The sequence below is a fragment of the Bubalus kerabau genome, chromosome 9, assembly GCF_029407905.1.
Source record: "Bubalus kerabau isolate K-KA32 ecotype Philippines breed swamp buffalo chromosome 9, PCC_UOA_SB_1v2, whole genome shotgun sequence".
Lineage (NCBI taxonomy): Eukaryota > Metazoa > Chordata > Mammalia > Artiodactyla > Bovidae > Bubalus > Bubalus kerabau.
This window is the reverse complement of record NC_073632.1, coordinates 51784539-51805353: the sequence shown is the minus strand read 5'-3', so window position 1 is coordinate 51805353 and position 20815 is coordinate 51784539. Positions and strand designations below refer to the sequence as shown.

At 38.2% G+C, this 20815-nt stretch overlaps 1 protein-coding gene across 2 annotated transcripts in view; it reads left to right on the top strand.

The window, feature by feature from the left end:
• Positions 1 to 12767: 12767 nt before the first annotated feature.
• The window catches only part of PRDM1 (PR/SET domain 1), a 60750-nt gene continuing 52702 nt past the window's right edge, over positions 12768 to 20815 (top strand). Inside the window, exons 1-2 of one of the 2 annotated variants that reach the window (XM_055535316.1) lie at positions 12768 to 12845; positions 14091 to 14149. The gene's annotated coding sequence lies outside the window, so the exon portion shown is untranslated. The remainder of the gene's footprint in view (positions 12846 to 14090; positions 14150 to 20815) is intronic. The other variant, XM_055535315.1, reaches the window with a different exon arrangement.

Here is a 20815-nt window from a genome sequence, read left to right as displayed (position 1 = left end):
TGCTGGGCTTGTGTGATCAGTCTGAATACCTACACCAGAGCCCTAATGGGAGGGCAGACTTCAAAGGGCAGTTTTGGCATGAAGGAGAGGTCTGCTCCAACAGGCAGGGAGAGAAAGAGTTGTAAAGTACCGGCTGCATGGAAAATAGGTGGCGGGGGACCAGGAAGGAGGGGAAGAGAGAGAACAGAGTGGAGTGGTTGATTGTTTTTAAAAGTGCCAGATAGGTATTATATGATGTATTATTCTTTTATCCTAAAATGGTGGTTTTAATTGTATAATTTGAGAGCTGTCTTCCCAAAAACAAAACAAAGCAAAACAAACCTCTGTTTTCAGGGAAAGGAAACTATTGCTTATATTCTTATTTTTTTTTTAACCTGAGTGTAATGTCCTTTGGCAGCTTTTTTTGACCATTTCACCATCTCTCACCGTTGGATCTCAGGCCACTTGGACAAGTGTAGTTAGCTCATTACACGTGATCCCCTGTGTGGGTTTGTCAATGTGAATTTACTTATTAATTCCCCTTCCTCAATGTAAAATCAACCTTCCGCATGACAGAGCTGAGATAGTATTATTTTCCTTGGAGAGCTCCTCTGCATTCCTCTTCCACCCCAGAATATATGTTGAAGACATGCAATGAATATTTTTTCTTTTTTCCTTCTTTTAAGGCTGATTAAACATATTCTTTGTGTTCAGAGATAATGTGATGGATACTCCTTTTCAGCATATGCCTCTTTCTCTTCTGGTACTGCTGGATTTGTATTGATTTTTTACCTCACATTGAGTTCGTCCAGTGCCTCTTGGTCCAATTGTGTGTATTTTTAGCATAGCAGTTCAAGACTAAGGTTAATTCCAAGTTCATGGCTATGGAACAGAACTTTAATGTTGGACCTTTGCTTCATGAGTGTTGTATACTAACCAACAGAGGTAATGCCACTGAGAGTTAGACATGGCCGCTCATTGAAAACATTGTCTGTGGGTCGTGATAGTGAGCAGTTGAAAGCAAATTGAATATAGAAGCATAAGGGTTCGGTTAAATAAATCAATATGTTCATGTAATGGAATACTAAAACAGTACAGAAACATATGCATTTGTATAGAAATGTGTTCACATTGTATCATTAACTTAAAAACAATATGTATGTTTGATTTTGTTTTTCCACGTTATTGAGGTATAATTGAAGCAAACCAAACTACTCATATTTAAAGTGTACAGTTTGATGAGTTTTGACATTTGCAGATACCTGCAAATTCATCACCACACTCAATATAATAACTATTCTATCCATTCCCCTCCAAAAAAAGTTTCTTTGTGCCTCTTTGTAATCTTATTAATCTATTCCTCCTTCCACCCCTGTCCATAGGCAAACACTGATCTGCTTCCTATCACTATAAGTTATATTGCATATTCTAGAATTTTATGTAAATGGAATCATGCAGTACATGTTCATCTTTTTGTCTTCTTTCACTTAGCATAATGGTTTTGATATTCACCCATTTTGTTGTATGTATCAAGAGTTCATTCCTTTATGTTGTTGAATAATACCCCATGGTCTGTTCATCTCGTGATGGTTCTAGTTCTACTTATAGCTCCCTAGTAGTTTTTCTTTGTTACTTGGCCTTATGGAATCTCACTTAAAGGATTCTAAGCCCATTCAGTCAGAGATTCAAGGAGCCCACCTGCAGATATCTTAAACTTTTCCTCTGCAGAGCTCCCTTCTGTTTGGTTCTTTGCCATACAAATTCCAATCACCTCTGCTGCCTTGTTCCTTGATATTTGGCACCTCAGGTTATTGAAATGGCAGTAGTCTTCTTGGGGTCCTTTGATTTGCTGTATCTTGTAGATGCTCAGGCAGAAATCTGGGAGGCGGTAGGGCTCATCTTGTTAGTTTTGCATCTCTAAGAGATCACAGTTCTATGTTGTCTATTCTGTATCTCCAAACATTTGTATCATATTTTTGTCCAGTGCTCAAATTGGCTTTAGTTGGAGAGCTGGTTTAGAACTAATTACTCAGTTGTAACTGTCAGTGTTAAGTTCACATGTATTGTTATAGTGATATCTAACATTCAGTGTGAAGATTTGTTTTTAAAAATCTTAACAATTTTCCAAAAGGGGAAGGTGGCTCTTAGTAAGTATTGTTATCTTCTTACTTCTCAGGGCAAGTAAACCACTTTAATAAGATTCGGTGGGAGTGCAGAATCGGGAAGCATTTGTAATATAGTTCATACTCCTATGACAGGAAGAAATCTTACTGACTTAGATTTCTTTGAAATCTTTTTTCATTAGGAGCTTTCTTCATTGACTAGAGTGAACCAAAGCTAACACATAACAATTAAACTGTTTCAAATGCCCATTTACCAGATGAAACCCATGTAACTTGTATAGGCCAAGGAAGTTTGGTTTAGGATGTGTGTAGTATCTGGTTAATGAAATAGAAAGAGTCCAGGCTACAACTTTCTATTTTCCTTCAAACACATTCCCTAGCTGACAGATGCTATTGATAAAAAACAACTTGCTTCAAAATCAGAGGGAAAAATGGACAGCCTTTATTTTTGGTGTTTTAGTAATATGTGCTATTATCATCCAAAGATTTAGGTAAAGGTTACAAAAAGGAAAATGCAAATATAACTTATGGAATAGACATACAGCTGATAAAAACCCTTGCCCTTTATTCCATCCTTGCTTTGGGAATCTACCAGTGTTGTACCTGGCTTGATTTTTGACTAGAAACATCTAGAAATGTTCTCACATAAGTCTCAGCAAACCCTCACCAATAACTTGACTAGAACAATTCCCAGAGTTTGCTTTATTTAGTTTATATTTGCTTTGTGACTGTTTTTGTATTGTGGCAAAATACACATAAGACTTACTATCTTACCCATATTTTAGAGTATAGTTAAATGATATTAAGTGCATTCATATTGTTTTCCAACTGTCACTACCATCTATCTCCAGACCTCTTTTCATATTGCACAACTAAAACTCTCAGCATAATGTCCTTAAGGTTCATCCATGATATAGCATATGTCAGAATTTTCTTCCTTTTTAAGGCTAAATAATATTCTGTTATATATATTTACAATATCTGGCTTATCCATTCATCAGTCAATGTACAATTGAGTTGTTTCCAAGTTTTATCTGTCATAAATAATGCTGCTGTGAACAGGAGTGTGCAATATCTTTTTCAGTTCTTTTAGGTATATACCCAGAAGTGGATTTCCTGAACTATAAAGTAATTTTATTTTTAATTCTTTGAGGAATCACCATGCTGTTGTCCACAGTGGCTGCAACATTTTGCAATCTAACCAACAGTGCACAAAGATTGATTTTATCCATAAGTGCTCCAACACTTGTTATTTTCTGGGTTTTTGATAATAGCATATTCTCTCATCATGGTTTTGATTTGTGTTTCCTTGTTGATTAGTGATGCTGAGCATCTTTGCATGTGTTTATCGACCATTCATATGTCTTCTTTAGAGCAATGTCTATTCAAATCCTTCATATACTTTTAAAAAATTTTCTCATGTATCATGGTGGCTTCTTTTTTTCAATATCGATTTATTTTTGGCTGTTCTGGGTCTTCGTTGCTGCAAGGGCTTTTCTCTAGTTGTGGCGGGTGAGGGCTGCTCTCTGGTTGCAGTGCTCAGGCTTCTCATTGCAGTGGCTTCTCTTACTGTGGAGAACGGGCTTCAGTGGTTGCAGCACGTGGGGTCAGTAGTCGCAGTTCCTGGCCTCTAGAGCATAGGCTCAGTAGTTTTGGCACACTGGCTTAGTTGCTCCATGGCATGTGGGATCTTCCCAGATCAGGGATCCAACCTGTGTTTCCTGCACTGGCAGGAAGATTCTTCACCACTTCAGCCATGAGGGAAGCCCCTTTGCCTGCTTTTGAATTAGAATCGGTTTTTTTGTTGTTGAGTTTTAGGAATTCTTTATATATATTCTGAATATTAATGTCTTTATATATAATTTGCAAATATTTTCTTCCATTTCATTTGTTACTCTTCACTCTTAATAGTATCCTTTGATACACAGATTTTTATTTTCATGGTCTAATTTGTCTTTATTCTTTGTCTTTTGAACGGTTGATAATAACGTATCTCAGTGCAGATCTCTTTAAGTTCATCTTACTTGAAGTTCGTTGAGCTTCTTGGTTGTTTATACTCATGTCTTTCATTAAATTTAGGAAAACTTTCGCCATTATTTCTTCAAATATTCTTTCTTCCTCTTTCCCTCTTTTCCTTCTGGGACTCCCATGGTGGGTGTTGGTCTACTTGATTTCCAAAATAATTTTATCAGACAGATTTTTCCAATGGGATTGTTATTTAGGTGGGGAGATGAATTCCTGATACTTCTTACTCCGCCATCTTCCCAGAATCTCCTCCAGCTGCCATTTTGAACACATATGTTGTAACCTGCTACATGCATTTTCAGAAATCTAATTCAAATTTGCATAAAATTTGTCAATCCTAATGACCCATTGCTAGAGGAGAGCAAATGAGGTGACATAAAAGTATGAGTTTTTAAAATATTTTTAAAATAACTAAGGTATCTTCTTTATTTCTCACATTCTTTTAAGAAGCCTGTGAATTTAGAAAATGCAGAAGTAGCTATGGTATAAGATTCCTTTTGATTTCTTGTGGTCATCTCTACCTTTTCAGCTTGTATTGTTGGGATGGGGAGAGACTAAGGGATTTCTTCAAAGGATAAGGACATTTCTTACAAAAGAGACAGGTAAGGAGAACTTCTGTGATGTAAATTTTTAGTACATCAAGAATAGAAAATTACATTTGGCCTGTGTATTTAGAGAAGTCTTCTTAGGGTTTTCTTAAGAAACAAATGAATCAATTCCTATTACAGTTGTATAACACTGTAGCACATTAATTATACAGAGAGGAATTATCCTCTGTAGCTACTATTTTGGTTATTCATAAATGTTTCTGAAACATCATGCCAACTTATCAGACAAGTCTACATTCCTAAGCTCACTCATTTCAGGAAACAACCACAGCTTTTTTTTCTTTTTCTTTTTATTTAGTTTTTATTTTGTAAGGATTGAAATATAAGCCACCTGGAATTTGCTCCCTTTCATCTTTCCTTGTCATTAAATTCAAGTATATAATATAACCCTGATGTGTTCAGTGAAACATGATTAAAATTTTACTTAAAAGGTTAAAATCTAGTTTGTAAAATAATAGTACTAAATGGATTAGTCACAAATGTATTGTCATATAATATTAGAATTAAGTATTTCTTGCTGACATCCCTGCCTTAATCAGTTAGCTAGTCCACAGAGGCTTAGTGAGATTGTATTTAGCCTATTTCCCAAATGTCAATTAAGAAATGGTTTCATTTCCTAGTAAAGGTTCACCCGTGAAATCTCTGGCTTGTCCACCTCTGTGAATTCTGTATGTCCATCCCTCCTGCTCCCCTCCCCACACCTCTCTAGAAACTCTCTTCCTTTCCTCATCCCTAAGACCAAGGCTTTCCAAACATTCCCTGTGTGTTTGTACAATACATAGCGAGGAAGAAATGATTAAGCAGCAAGATGTTTGAAAGTCAGCTAAATCCAAGGATTATCATCTATTTAACTCTTTCTTATCTTGATCTGAGAGGGGCTTAATGGCTGGACCTATTGTTCTCTTTTTCTTGACATTAATGAAGAAATCATAGCATCAGCTGATTACCAGAGGTGGCTCAAAGTGACCTGCTGAATTGATTCATTTTTTCCCCTCCTTACAACTAGACTGGAGTAATGGAAAGTATGGTATTGTTAGAATAAATACAGATGTGCTTACGTGTTTGCACACTTAATACAAGCACACCACCTCTGTCCACACTCAAACCAGTGTGTTTAGCCTCTAATAAAAGGATTGAAGGGGCCTGCAGATAGTCTGCTTAAGAGATATACTGCTAGTTTCTGTTCTACTTTCTCGGTGATTAGGAATCCCATCAGTAGCAGCCAGCAGCTTCTCTGTATAAAGCAGACTTTCCAGTTCTAACCTGTATCTTGTAGGCTCAGGTGTTGTCAGAATACATACCTGTCTATAGTAGGTCAGAAGTTTACCTATTTCTTATTTTTCATAGTTAGAAGAATTATTAACTTGCATTTTATGACTTAAGAATAAAAACTCCATCTTTAATGTTACCATCATGGTGTGTGTCCTTTATTCCCTTCTTCCATAATCATATAATTACAGAGGAACATAGAGTTATATAACATTTTCTGTCATTGTTTTTGAAAAATCAGGTTATATTGTGTTTCTTGCTCTTCTCAGTAAATGTGTGAGGGAAATCCTTCTAAACCTATTACAGATCCAACTTCTATTTAATTTATGCCTGGCATTCATTGGTATGACTACGTCAATGTATTCCTCATTCTCTGTTAAAGGGCATCATTAATTTCTTATTTTTTCCCACTACAAACCACACAATCTTCTAGGAGAGGTGATAGTAACATAGATGCTGAAATTGAACTGCTTGGATTAGAATCCTGTTAACACCACTTACCAACTTTTTGATCTTAGGCAAGTTACTCAACCACTGTCTGCCTCATTTTCCTCCTCTCAGAATGGAAAGAATGAAAGCATTTACCTCCCATATCTCTTGCCCAGCAAAGCTGAGCACTTGCCTAGCTTTAGGGCAAAAATAATTCAGTTCACCTGTTCAGCTCTGTTTGGAAGAAGGGGTCAATGTAAACCTTCAGGCTGTGTCCTTCTTGAGGAGGTGGGTGGGGCAGGGATGGGGGTGGATGGGCTTTCTAAGGATCCTCTGGAGGCTAAGGACTCATAGTTGTGTATGTTTGGCATCTAGTGGGGATACCATCCAGATTTCACCCTGTCTTTCCATCCAAGTCTTAACCTCCACATCATTTCAGTTCAGTTCAGTCACTCAGTGATGTCCAACTCTTTGCGACCCCATGGACTGCAGCACACCAGGCCTCCCTGTCTATCACCATCTCCCGGAGTTTACTCAAACCCATGTCCGTTGAGTCAGTGATGCCATCCAACCATCTCATCCTCTGTCATCTCCTTCTCCTCACACTTTCAATCTTTCCCAGCATCAGGGTCTTTTCAAATGAGTCAGTTCTTTGCATCAGGTGGCCAAAGTATCAGAGTTTCAGCTTCAACATCAGTCCTTCCAATGAATATTCAGGACTGATTTCCTTTAGGATGGACTGGTTGGATCTCCTTGCAGTCCAAGGGACTTTCAAGAGTCTTTTCCAATACCACAGTTCAAAAGCATCAATTCTTCAGTGCTCAGCTTTCTTTATAGTCCAACTCTCACATCTATACATGACTACTGGAAAAACCGTAGCCTTGACTAGACGGACCTTTGTTGGCAAAGTAATGTCTCTGCTTTAAACTTCCATATAGATGAGTTGAAAGCCGCCCTTCCCCCATCCAGTCCAGCCCAGCCCCAGCAGTAGCTCTCTACTTGGATTTGGGTTGAGCACTGCAAGCCATCATCTTCCTGAAATCCCATCCAGAAGAAACTATCTACCTAGACTTGGCCTCATAGAAATATATTTTTCTGCTTAACGAATTCAAAATAAAGTATATACTTTCAATGCTTGATAATTCAATCAGAATAGAGCATGATAGTTATAAAATTATGTGACTAATTCTTATAATATTGTGCAAGATCTAGGACTACTTGTACATGTGCTCATATCACTGGAATGGATTCTTAGTTAAACAAGAAAAAGAACAGAAATGTTTTCTGTGTTGAATTCCGTCTCTTCTGTTCACAGGTCTTTGAGCTGGCATCCCTATTAATGTTACTGTATGTCTCTGGTACTTTTCACTGATGTTCATTTGAGAGAGTTTTCTGTATGACAAAAAGCCTCCCCCTGGCCCTGTTCCCAGTGATGATATATTTTCACATTGCTAAAAACTTAGTATTTCTGGCCAGGAGCAGAATAAGTTAGTTGAGGAAGGTTCAAAAATTTTAAAAATTTATGAAGCATGAAAGAGTGTTAGTCACTCAGTCGTGTCCAACTCTTTGCAACCCCGTAGACTATAGCCCACCAAGCTCCTCTGTTCATGGGACTCTCCAAGCAAGAATATGGGAGTGGGTAGCCATTCCCTTCTCCAGGGGATCCTCCTGACCCAGGAATATGAACCTGGGTCTCCCGCACTGCAGGCAGATTCTTTACCATCTGAGCCACCAGGGAAGCCCACATTAAGCATATTAATCTCAAATAATGCTTAAGAAAAAAGTCATTGTTTAAGGAATTACTGTTTAATGTGTTGTTCTTTTATTTCTACTACTTCAAATTATGTGACTTTTGCCCCTGAAAATTAAAGTGAAAGTGAAAGTTGCTTAGTCATGTCTGACTCTTTGCGACCCCATGGACTATCCAGGCCATGGTATTCTCCAGGCCAGAATACTGGAGTGGGTAGCTGTTCCCTTCTCTAGGGGATCTTCCCAACCCAGGGATCAAACCCAGGTCTCCTGCATTGCCAGATTCTTTACCAGCTGAGCCACAAGGGAAGCCCCTGAAAATTAAAGTAATGCCTACTAATTGTAGAGAGTTTGGAAGCTACAAAAAACTGTCACAATTAAGCCATCAGGTGTGGTTATAAAGGAATAGCACAAGGGAGTTTTTTGGCATGATGGGATCACCCTGCAATTGATTGTTACAGGAATCTATACATGTGTAAAGATTCATAGAATTCATTTTACTGTATGATAATAGGAAAACAAAATTCAACAAAAGTTGACCATCTATCAGTGTAATTCCTCCATTTAGCTTTAATCATTTTTAACATTTTAGTGTAGTTCCTTCTACTATTTCTATTACAACTACAGATGCATTTCTCTTTTACAAAATTGCTCTTTTATGTTTATGTATATACTGATTTTAAATATCTTGAACTTTTTTGGTATCATTAAATATCATTTTGAAGCATTTTTACATGGTTGGATAATATTCTATCATGAGACGTACCTAATGTATTTAACTGTTCTCTTATTGTAGTATATTTCCACAACTGAATGTGCAACAAAAGTTCTTAATTTAAAAATAAATGCTTAACTTTTGCTCCTATTAGAATTATCCTCGGAAGAAAATCCTTTTCTCATCAGGAGCTGCAAAGATCTGTTGCTTCTGCAGCCTCAGCTCACGTCACTTACACAGCTGTGGTCCTTCCACCCCCAGAACTCACTGAGGACTTTGTGGCTTGGGAGTGCTGAGATGCTTCTCTTCTTTCCGTCCCACCTGGTCTCTGCCCCTGTCTTCTTCCTCTCTTTCCAATCTACAAGGCTGACACCTTTAAGCTAGGCTTCCCTGGTGGTCCAGTGGTTAAGACTCTGCCTTCCAACGCAGGGGATGTGGGTTCGATTACTTGTCTGGGAAGTAAGGTCCCACAGGCTGTGGAGTATGGCCAAAATTTTCTTGAAAGCTTCAGCTTAAGAGTTCCTTCATAGAATGTTCTTCCTTGAACATCCCGTTCCCTGCCATTCCTCTCTTCTTTCACACAGCACCCTCTCTTTTTTTCCTTTTCTATCACTTCCCACACTTGGTGATTATATTTTTACATCTACTTGTTTCATGTCAGTCTCTCCCTTAACAATTAGCTTCATGAAGGGTAAGGACCACGTCCATTTCGCTGAATACTGGACACCCGGTGCTTAGCACAGTGCCTGCTCCCCGGGGCAGACTCAGTAAATCAGGGATGGCTGCCTGGCAGGCTGGCTGAACTGAATGAAGGGCTGTCATGCTCTAGTAACACACAGACCTAATAATGACGAAAAGATGTTTGAAGAGCTTACATTCAGACTTTAGTTTTTTAAATAGAATTAACAGTAAGTGGCATTACGATTAGTAAGTGACTGTCAGTGAACTTAGTTTAACAAAATGGGTTGAGATCCTGTTACTGTACACTGGAGTAACTATTTTAAAACCTAAGGAAAGGGTTTTTCTCAGTTGCAGTTCTTTTCTGTGTTAATTTTATGCCCTACTCCCTACCCCTACTCTCTCTCTCTCCCCACCTCCCCACACACTTTTTTGTCAATGTATATCTATATTTTTAAAATTACCATTTTAAGTTCTCACTTTTTAAAGAAAAGCTTTACATTTTTTTCTCTCATCAACTACTTTCTCCCTTTTTGTTCTTCTTTTTGTTGTTACTTTAAAAAAATAATCTTTTTCTTCACCCCTGCACACACCCCAAATTATGTCGGAATTCTTAACTTCATTTCTCTTCCTTTGAACTGTTAGAAGATTTGAAAGTTGTAACTGAGTAATTAAATTGAATACTAGGTAAAATTTGGCAGAGTAATGTAACTGTGTGTGGTGTGTGGGTTTGCTTCTATTGTTTTTGTTGTTGTCTGTTTGTTTAATAAATCACTTAGTATTTTTTTCCAGGGGAAGCCAGAAGGCTACCATCATTGAAAAGCATAAAATATATATTCTATCCAGGGCAAACATTTGGGTGTAGAGGGAGAGTATCTAGCATTAAATCACAGCCTGTTTCTACCGTTCAGTTCCCTCAATCTTTTACTAATGCTTCCTGGAAAATCTTAATTGTCTAATCCAAAGTGGATCAAAAACCTTAAGTTAAAGGTTTGGATTCCTGCTACTTCCCAAGTAGGTGAATGGACCATTCTCATTCTTGTGTTTGTAGAGCCCAGAATAAGCTTGGTAGTCATCAAAGTGAGTTAATCAGGTTCCTTCTCAAAGGACATCCTATCCACCTAGATAAGACCAAGGAAAGGAGAAAAGATCACTTTGATTCTCAGTGAGAATCAGAAGATAACAAAAAAGACCATGAACATCATTTCTACTGAGGATTTTTCCCCCTCAAAATGAGAGGGAAAAAAAAAGGAGGTGAATATATAGACACCTTTAGAAATTTCACTTTTACTTCAAAGTGACTAGGAAACCAAATGGCTAGAAATGTTAAATCCAGTTAACCCTTAAAGATAAGATAATTGAATACTACATAAATGAAAAATATGGCATTGGGATATTTTTCAGATAATTAAAAAACTTTTATCAATCGCTGTGGTATATCAATCACTGTGCCTAGAAAATGCAGTTTCTCAGCTGTCTTATCAATGTTCTAACTGATTCAGGAACTATCCCAATAAAACAGCATCCTAATTAACATAGCTCAGGTGGGTGTGAATAGCAGCTTTAATCCTCAGAGCAGTAGCTGTTGCACAAGTGGCAGCAGGGAGAGAGCCGTGTCAACAGGATTCAAAACTTGGATTAAGGGTCGCAAGTCCACTCTTTTACTGCTTTCCTTAAGACACGTGATTAAAAAAAAAAAAAAAAGTTTCGTATTAGACTTTTTTTGAAAAGCAAATAAACTTTCCTGAGTTTGGTAGCTTTTCTTCCTGGTGTCTGAAACTATGCCCTCATTTATTATGATTTATTCTGGTGGCTCAGTGGTAAAGAAGCTACTTGCCAATGTAGGAGATACAGGTTCAATCCCTGGGTTGGGAAGATCCTCTGGAGAATAAAATGCAACCCACTCCAGTATGCTTGCCTGTGAAGTCTCATGGACAGAGAAGCCTGGTGGGCTATAGTCTGAGGGGTTGCAAAAGAGTTGGACACAATTTAGCAACTAAACAACAATAATTCAAAATAGCATATATAAAAGCAGTAATTAAAGCATAGATGATCAATAAAGCTAAACATACATGCTATGCTAAACTTTGTATAGTGTTCTGAGAAATCAGTGCTGTTGTTCTCTTTTATTAGTGGTTGAAAGTAGTTTAGAAATATTTTCATTAAAATCTGGTTGACACTGAAGATATTCTAAGACACAATGGAGGGACAGAGGATAAATCTCCTTTGGCTTCTGTGTGGTTTTCATTGGTTCTCTCTGAAATGTGATGGATAAAATCACACAGAGATCCAGATCTATTTCTTTGTGCTTCAGTCTGATGAGGGTATGGGGCAAAATTTAGAAGACCTTGGATTTTTAAATCTCAAACTAAATATAGTATTTACTAAATGGAAGGTTAAGCAAAAGCAATGTTTGCATTCTAGACAAATGTTCTAATTAATAATCCCTTCTCCCCACTCCAGATCTTCATGGCTGATTTTATTATAAAATACATTCTCACACCCATTGCCACCAATGTCTGATTTTTTCCCTTGAGCAAGACAAAAAACCCCACCATTGTTACAGGAAAAGAAAATATTAGTCCTGATCCTAACAGAGCTGCTTTAGGGAAGAAAACACACAAACACACTCACATACAGAAACCCTTGGTAGGATGCTAATCAGGCCTATTCAGAAAAGCCCTAATTAATGTAATTAAAATCTGTCAGATCAAACTGATTAGCCTGATTCTCAAGCCAGAGTAGAGGGAGTGGAGCTCCCGGCGGGGTGGGGAGGGGAAGCAGGCACCGCCAAGGTGGGGTTAGTTTTCAGCTGAAGGAGGTAGTTGGTCTCCAAGGTGATCAAAGCAACTTGTCTTTCATTTCCATGGAATAAGGACAGTGGGCTCCTGGCCGCAGATCTAGTTTCCTGCGTCTCTAGTTCCTGACACGTCCTGAGCCTTTCAGGTGGGAAAAGCAGATCCTTTCTGGGCTGTGATGGAAGGCAGTGGAAAAGGCTGTTTGTCTTCTCTCTTTGACAGCTAGAATACAAACATGTGAAGCATTTTTCATCTCCTAGCAATCCCCTGTTGCAGTCTTTGGCCATGACCACTGACACACCAGCAGGAAGGAGACAAAGGCCATGTCATGTGATCGTTCCGATAGGGCTGTTGACTCAGGCCTCTTTTGCAAAGAGAGCCACATTCTAGGGGGAGAGCCGCTCTGCACTGCTTTGCTCCAAGCAGCTCCTTCCGAGTCCGCAGAAGTATTCCAGGCCGATTGAGTGGAAAAGTGAGTATTTGATCAGCAACAGGAGAGAGGCTGATTGTAGCCAAATTAAATTAAAGAAGAACGAAGGACTAGTAAATAGAGGTTTAGGAAATTCTGAGCTTCTAATTGTTTCCTGAGAATATATTCTTTCTTATGGAGGGAAAATGGCATTCTTCCTAATAACAGTTTTTTTGAAGCTTCAAGTAAGATCATCATAGGTATTTTTCAATTTTTTACTGATTAAGGAATTTGAAAAGCAAGACACATTGAAAGATTCATGATCACATAGAAAGTAACCTATATGATCTTTCCTGGTTTCTTAAACTAGTAAGTACAGAGGACCAGGTGTCTTGGGTCTTCATAATTCTTTATACACATTGCATCTATTTTCATTTCTCTGCTAATACCTGTATCAGAAATACTAGGAAATGAAAGAAGAATAACTAGTGGAGGTGAGGGAAGAATTTGGAGTTTTTATTCGTTTCCTTAATCATAAGTACTACATGTAGTATACACTTCATTTTTAGTCACAACTTATGCAGTTTCTTTAGTTTTGAGGACGGTGAGAGAAGTAGTTACTTTGGGTTTTATTAGCATGATACATTTTAAAAACAGTCTTTTGCTTCCACAAAAGAAATAGGTCTTTGAATAGTGCATTTCTTCTAGTCATTGTGTGTGGTGTAGCTCATCACACAAGAGGAGGATATAAAGAGGTAAATCTTTATTATTAGACATTCATTGGGACTTCCCAAGGGGAAAATGTGTCTTAGGGTGACCACTTCTTTCATCTTTATCTTCAGAGTTATGTTTCACTAGAACCTCTCATAATAGTTGCACCAAAGGAATAAGAATTACATGGACTTTCACTAAAATTGTAAAGACTAGTAAGAAAACTATTTATAGTAATGGAGAGAGTAAGGGCCAGGAGTTGAGAACCTGTATAGTTGTCAGTTTTCACTGTTGATTAGCCAAGTATGAGCAAATCCCATCCCTCTCTGATCCTTGGCTTCCTTGGAGCTAAAACTAGGAGCTGCCTAGGAGAACTGCACAGTTCTAAAAGTCTGGGACATTTTAATAAACAAACTTAAAGTAGAGGCAGAGTCTTTCTTTTTTTTAGCTGTAAAACTTCAGATGTGGCACTTCTTAAACAGCTAATACCAGAAATTCTAAAATGTAGTGGCAAATAGTAAATGACTGTTATGCCTTTGTTTATATTTTGTTTGGTCTGAATAACTAGACTTTGGAAAATGCTTCTCCCTCTTCCAGACTTCTGATGGCACGGGCTCTGCATCTCTCAAAAACAACACGTCTGGAAGAAGCAATGCGTGAGTGGACGTGGGCAGGACTGGGGCACTCAGAACTGACCACACTGTGTTATCCTGATGTCAGCAGCTTAGCTGTCTGTTCACAGCCATACTGATCAGGCTAGGCCAAGCCTATGTCTGACATAGCCCCCTCCTCTCGAAATTTCACAATTTTATGGCTCTTCTGGTTGCACTGATATCCTTGAAAAAGACAGCTTAGTTAGTTAGTGAACCTGCAGTAAAGTGTGGCTGCCTGGTCAGCACAGAGTCTTATCAGGAGGGAAATGCGTTTTATGGAATACTGAAGGCCAGAAAGGCAAGGGAAAGCTTTTCTCTTCTGCCTTGGTATTACTTTTGTCTTGCTTCAGAGTTAACCTTTTCCATTCCTTAGTATATTCAAGTTTTGTGGGGTTTCCCCCCAAAAAAACGTGAGAGAAAAGCTTTCTCCAACTCTATATTAGCACTTTTGGAGGCAGGCAGCGGAGTAGAAGGGGAAGTGGGGGCAGGGGTGAGTTGCAAAGACACTGATTGTAGAAAGCAAAGGGTTACAGCCTCCAAAGCCCATTATGCTACCTCTACTGTTTCTACAGAGAAGAACCTGGCAACAACTATTGAAATCTATAACCTCCTTTTACCAACAACCGTTGGGTGACTGACCAAATTTTACGCATCTAATTTCTAGATGGATTTATCTTCCATCTATCTGTTAGTAAATAAACACTCCCTTTACCCCCCTCCCCCCGAGTCTGAAGCCCTGGCCTGCACTTTGTCTCCTGGCTACCTCTCTTCTCCCTACTCCCCACCCCTTCAAGTTTTGGCCAAAGTAACTTTCCAGACATACTTCCCACAATTCTGTAAGAGGCCTTCGTTTCAGTCAGAGTAGATGGGGGAAGGCCTGTGTTCTTCCCTTCCTTTCCACCTCTGCACTCCAGCCGCGGCTGCTGGGAGTTCACCCGGGTGCCACCATTCCCCATGATAGTTTTTGAGGCTCAGCTCAGATGACACCTGGACACCCACACTTGATTGCTCTTTCCTCTCTGCATTTCCTGCATCACTTTCGTGGCATCTATCACATCCCGCCAGGACAGTATGCAAGTGTGCACACACACATGCGCAGCATCATGCGAAACAGGAAACGCACCTGGCAACAAGGTCCTAATTTATTTGAGCATCTTTCTCAGTACCTGGTGCAATGTCTGTGATAACTGTCTGCTGAGTGAATGAATATAGGAAACGATGATGATGATGATGATGATGATAATGCATTTACCCTTCAATTCAATTTGGTCCCTTCTTTTCCTGATTCTCTGTTTCTTGTCTTTTGGGCCTTGATAATGGAAATTGAGGTGATCAGGAATTTCAAACACATACTTCCCTACAACCCCACCCCTACCCCCACTAAATTTTATGCTACTTCTTTAGTTCTCCAAGTGCAAAATAATAAATTATTTGCAATTCCAAACCGTTAAGATTTGGTGGAGAGGAAGGTAGTGAATAAGGAGTGCATGTACTAGTCTCAGCTCCGAGGCTGGTGTGATGTGAGTTTGGAGAAGTCACCTGATCTTATTGGGCCTCTGTTTCTGCTTCTATAAAATGAGGGGATTGGACTGACACAGTGATTCTCTGACACGGGCCTTGGACCCTCAGGTTGCATCCCCAATCGGATTTCTGTCTTTATCTATTCCACTTGCTCAGAGCATGGTAAGATTTCAATAGGTTTAATAGAAGAAAAAAAGCTAATTAGTGGTAGCTCCACTACTGGAAAAAAAAGAAGTTTGGATATTCTTACATTATACTACATTATCTATAAGGTTCCATGCATGTGTGCGAGCTCAGTCGCTTCAGCTGTTTCCAACTCTTTGCAACCTGATGGACTGTAGCCAGCCAGGCTTCTCTGTCCATGGGATTCTTCAGGCAAGAATACTGGAGTGGATTGCCATTTGTTTCTCTAGGGGATCTTACCCACCCAGGGATCGAACCTGTATCTCCTGCATTGCAGGCAGATTCTTTACCCACTGGACCACCTGGGAAGCCCATAAGGTTCCATACAGAATTCTAAAATTGTGTGATTTTAAGAGAGCATGAGGAAAGTTTTAATAAAATTAAAATGAAAACCTAAAAGAGAATTATTACACATAGGAATTTTTAAACCAAAATTATTTATGGTACTTTAGTATATAAAATGTTGTGGTTTTTTCTAAATTAAAAGCAATTATCAATATTTTGCCAAAACAGATGAGATTTTTTGAAAATAGCGAGCTGTCTTCTTTCCAGGCTTGCTCCGTTTTCTCCCTTCATCCTTTTCACCTACCAAGACAAAACTTCCCTCTCTACGGAAGGTTCAGTATGGACTTGCTCGTTTTGTGTGATAAATTTCTTATAGAGTTAGACCTTCTACAACATATGAGTCAGTTCTTAGATAGATTTTGGTCATTCATCCTTTCTCTTTTCTTGAGGTAAAATAAAGCAAAGCAGTTTACTCATACCTAAGCTACTGAGAGAAGCATTACTCCAAATTTACAAGTAGTGGAAAACATTTCAAAAAGACGTGTATTTAAGGAAAGGATTGTATACTTTTCATTCTTATAATCCTATGATAAATTGTACTTAGAAAACATGTATAAAAATATATTTGGGAAAGGACAATCATAAAATCTTTACATCTGTTTGAATGGTTTTGCTGCTATATCTATAGTGTTGTATCAGTTTTCTAAAAAAACAAAACAAAATTTTTTTCTGGAAAATTCAGACTCCATCTGTCATAAGTCCAAGTGTTAACCATTCAGTTTATATATTTTTTGCCTTTAAAATCTTTAGGCCCAACTGAAAAGAAACTTAAGAAAGGTCAGAAAGCAAAAATATCTCCTTGATTATACCTAGGAGTAAAAAGCATGGTAACAAGAAAATGTGACATGTAATATGGCCCTTGTTAATCGTTAACTCTTTGAGTTGAACCTAGCTCCTTAAGCAAACATAACCACGGTGGGATGGGTCCTCTTTCCCCTGTAGACCCAGGCTTAGGGACTAAGCTGGAGGACTAAGGAGGCCTCTTCCCCAAACTTAGAGAGTGGACTCTCAGCAGGAGGGCTTTCACTGTCTCTTCAAACAGGAAGGGAAGGAGTCATGTTACTTCAACTGCTATTTTCACATAAAGAAGACAGAGAAGGGGGACTGGTTTTGTAAATGTCTTTCAGATCAGAGGGTAGCTGACCTGGCTTTCTCAGCTGTTATTTTGCTTGTTTAAATGACCCGTTGTCTGAACAGGTGTGTGGTACAGCAAAGGGTTGCTTAGGATAGCTGGCATAACTTTCTTTTCCGGGCTAGAAGTAGACCACAACATGGTTGTCCAGGAAGATTCTGGAGTCTGAACTCTTGAAGGGGGAAATGATGCTGAAACCTGAATTTTCTTTATAGAAGGCAAAAATTATTTTTGAAGAGGTGAGTGGATGGTCTGTGATGGTTATACTGTATTTGGGAAATGATATTGCCTTTAAGTTTTTTTTCCATATATAAATTGGATAATTAAGATTTACATTTTTTTTAATTAACATTGTGCTAAGTGAAATAATCAGACACAAAAGGACAAATGTATGATTCCAGTTACATGAGTTACCTGAAATTGTTTTATTTTCAGACACATTAAGTAGAATACAGGTTACGAAGGACCGGAGGTGGGGAGAAATGCAGAGTTGGTGTTTAGTGGGTTTGGAGATGATGAAAAAGTTCTGGAGATGGAGAGTAGTGAAGGTTGCATACCAGTGTTAGAGTGCCTAATACCACTGTACACTTAAAGATGATTAAAATGGTAAATATTATGTATCTTTTGCCCAGTTTTTAAAAAATAGGCTATCATAAGTATTGTTGAAAGACATTTTTATTATAAGACTTACCAAAGGGACTCTGGAGAAGTTTGGTTCAGTGACATGGAGATTAACATGACTAAGACATAACGAGCGAGTTGCTTGGTTTTGTTTTTTAAGTGAACCGAGTCTTTGGGTAATTTTTTTTTCTATTTTGTGGAAGCTTTTCCACATCCTGTGTGTTAAAGGCATGGTCGCCTTGAATTTCTAGTTAACAGATGCCTTTTTATCTCTTTTAGGCTTTATGTGCTTTACATTTAATTAACAATTCTAAAAATAATTGTCAACTTGATGTTAATATTTACCTCATCAGACTGTCACAGTAGAATACCCAGCATGTTAAATTCAGTAGTTATTTTGGATCCTTTGTTATCTCCTGATTGTTAGCCATTGATAATGATTTGGTGGGATGGCAGATTTACATTCAAACACTTCTTAACTAGGTGTGTTTAAATCATATAACATTAAAAATTCATGGTGATCATCTAGAAGTTATTAAAACTTAAAGACTATAACATATTATTATTTTCTACAATTTTACTCCTTAATTTAAAGGTATTGTTTAGAGTGAAATTTTATTTTAATTAAATTTGAGTTTTAGAATAAATGTATTCCTTATTTTCTTCAGTTTAGGCAAACTGGACCCAATTTCACTTCCTGCTTCCCCCAGTGATTTTATTTCCACCAGTTTTAAGAGCATGGAGGCTCCCTTCTTCTCTCCTCTCCCTCTCTCCCCAAGAAGAAAAGACTTTCTGCACTCTAGGATCAAATAATCTAATTAAATTTGTAGTCAAAACATCTTTGAACCTGAAAGAAGTAAGATCTGTTACTAAAAACTAGAACAATTGAAAATTAAGACAGCCAAATGAGAATGAAGCAGAAATGCTGTCATAAGTAATTTCTTTTGAGTAGCAGTCTCCTCTATACATGTGTTTTTTTTCCTTGCACTTCATTTACAATTTAAAAAACACAAAACACTGTTGTAATTTAGATTATAAATATATATTCTATTCTATTGTGTCCTGATTCCTTTTTATATATGCCTTTTATTAGCACCGAAGGATGCTGACAAAACTTTAAAAGTGCTCTAAAATTTTGCTCTAAAGAGGCTTGCTTGTTTTCACTGAGGCCTAGCTCTTGAGTAAAAGGGTTGAAGTTAAAATTGGGTTCCCTGAACTGAGAGAGGCTTCCTGAATAAAAGTGTCTTGGCTAATGTCCTTTTTTATGGTTTATTTTAGCAGTAGCACTGGGCCTCCCCCAAATGTTTACAGTCCCCTGTTTGGGTAGAAAGTTCAAGCCTCGGAGCATCCTTAGCCCCTGGTTTACAGAGTGGTGGGGTAGTTTGAATGAGTGTCTAGAGTACAAAGGTTATGAACTACTTGTAACAACTTCCAGAATAAAAGCCCCGCTGGGGTTTCGCTGCAGAGCTTGATCATTGGGTTGGTCTCTTTTTTTTCATGGAGACTAAACTCTTGGATCATAGGTCACCTGCTGGAAGCATCAGTCTGTCTCCTGCTCGTTGAAGCAGCCGACCCCAAGACTGAGGTGGCTGTCATTATTCTACTGAAGCAGACAAACAGAGAACAAGTTCATCGAAAAGTTTTTGCACAAACAATTATGTAGAGAGAAAACCGAAGGAAGATACCTACTCAGATATTTTACTGAGAAGCATTTTAAAATGCTTTTTTGCTTCAAGTAAATGAATGCCTCTTAATTCTTCTCATAAATATTTTAAAATATTTTGTGTGTACGCCTGGTCATGTTTTTGCTCTAGATTGAAAATCAAATTGCTGCTTGTTCCCTCTGTCTGTCTTACTGTCTCTCAGTTAAAACTAAGTCTGAATTGTGGGGATGGGAGGGGAGTGTGTCTTTGGCGCTATTCGGTTTCCTTTCAAGATACTCTTCCAAGAACCTGTCAAGTATTTAAAAGACTGTTAGGTGGGTAATAAGCGTAGCTCTTCAACTTTTGTGCTTTGCACACCAATATATGAAAGACTTGTATGTTTCAGTGTCAGATAAATATATAAGCTTTAAGAAGATAAGGACCATGTGCATTTTAACTTTTTCAGGTTGAGCTAAGAATATGTGTGGCTTAATCAGTTATTTTATGGTAATTGTAATGAATCATAGCTGTACTTTCTGAAGAGAAATGAAAGAAAAGCTTAGTTTAATCCTTTTCAAACTTTTTTATGCCAGGAAAACGTGTACATTTCTTTTGTCTTTATGGGATGAATGTATATGTATTCCTTCATAAGCAAAGAGACGTTACTTACTGATCTTTTGACAGAGGGGACATATATTTTGAATTTGTAGTAAAGATAGGGTTTTGGCCTTTCTATACACACCATTTTACTTAAGATATCACTACCATAAATATTGGCACATAGTTTACACCCTTGGAACAAAATATGTTGAAATGATACATACTGCTACTGGATTTGTGACCTGGGTTTCATCAACCAATCAGCACTTCTCAGTGTGATCTGTCCTGGATGATCTGAGCCAAGAAAGGAAACCATTCATACCCAGCAAGTCTCCGCCAGGGGCTTCCCAACAATTCATGTGTTAGGACTTGGTTCACCACACCCAAACTGCTCACCCTCCCTTCAGTGTGGGTAACTTTGCAGAAGGGGTTGTCGTGAAGGATGACTCTTCCCACTCAACACTTCTTGGTTCAAAACATGCCATGGAGTTTGGACCCAAGACTGTTCAACAATTATAAATCACTGCCAGTTGAATTTTCCTGGTACTTTGGCTGGTAGGAGACTGGGTGGATAGCCTTAAATATATATCCAGTAATACCCTACTCTGCAGTTTACTGAAACAG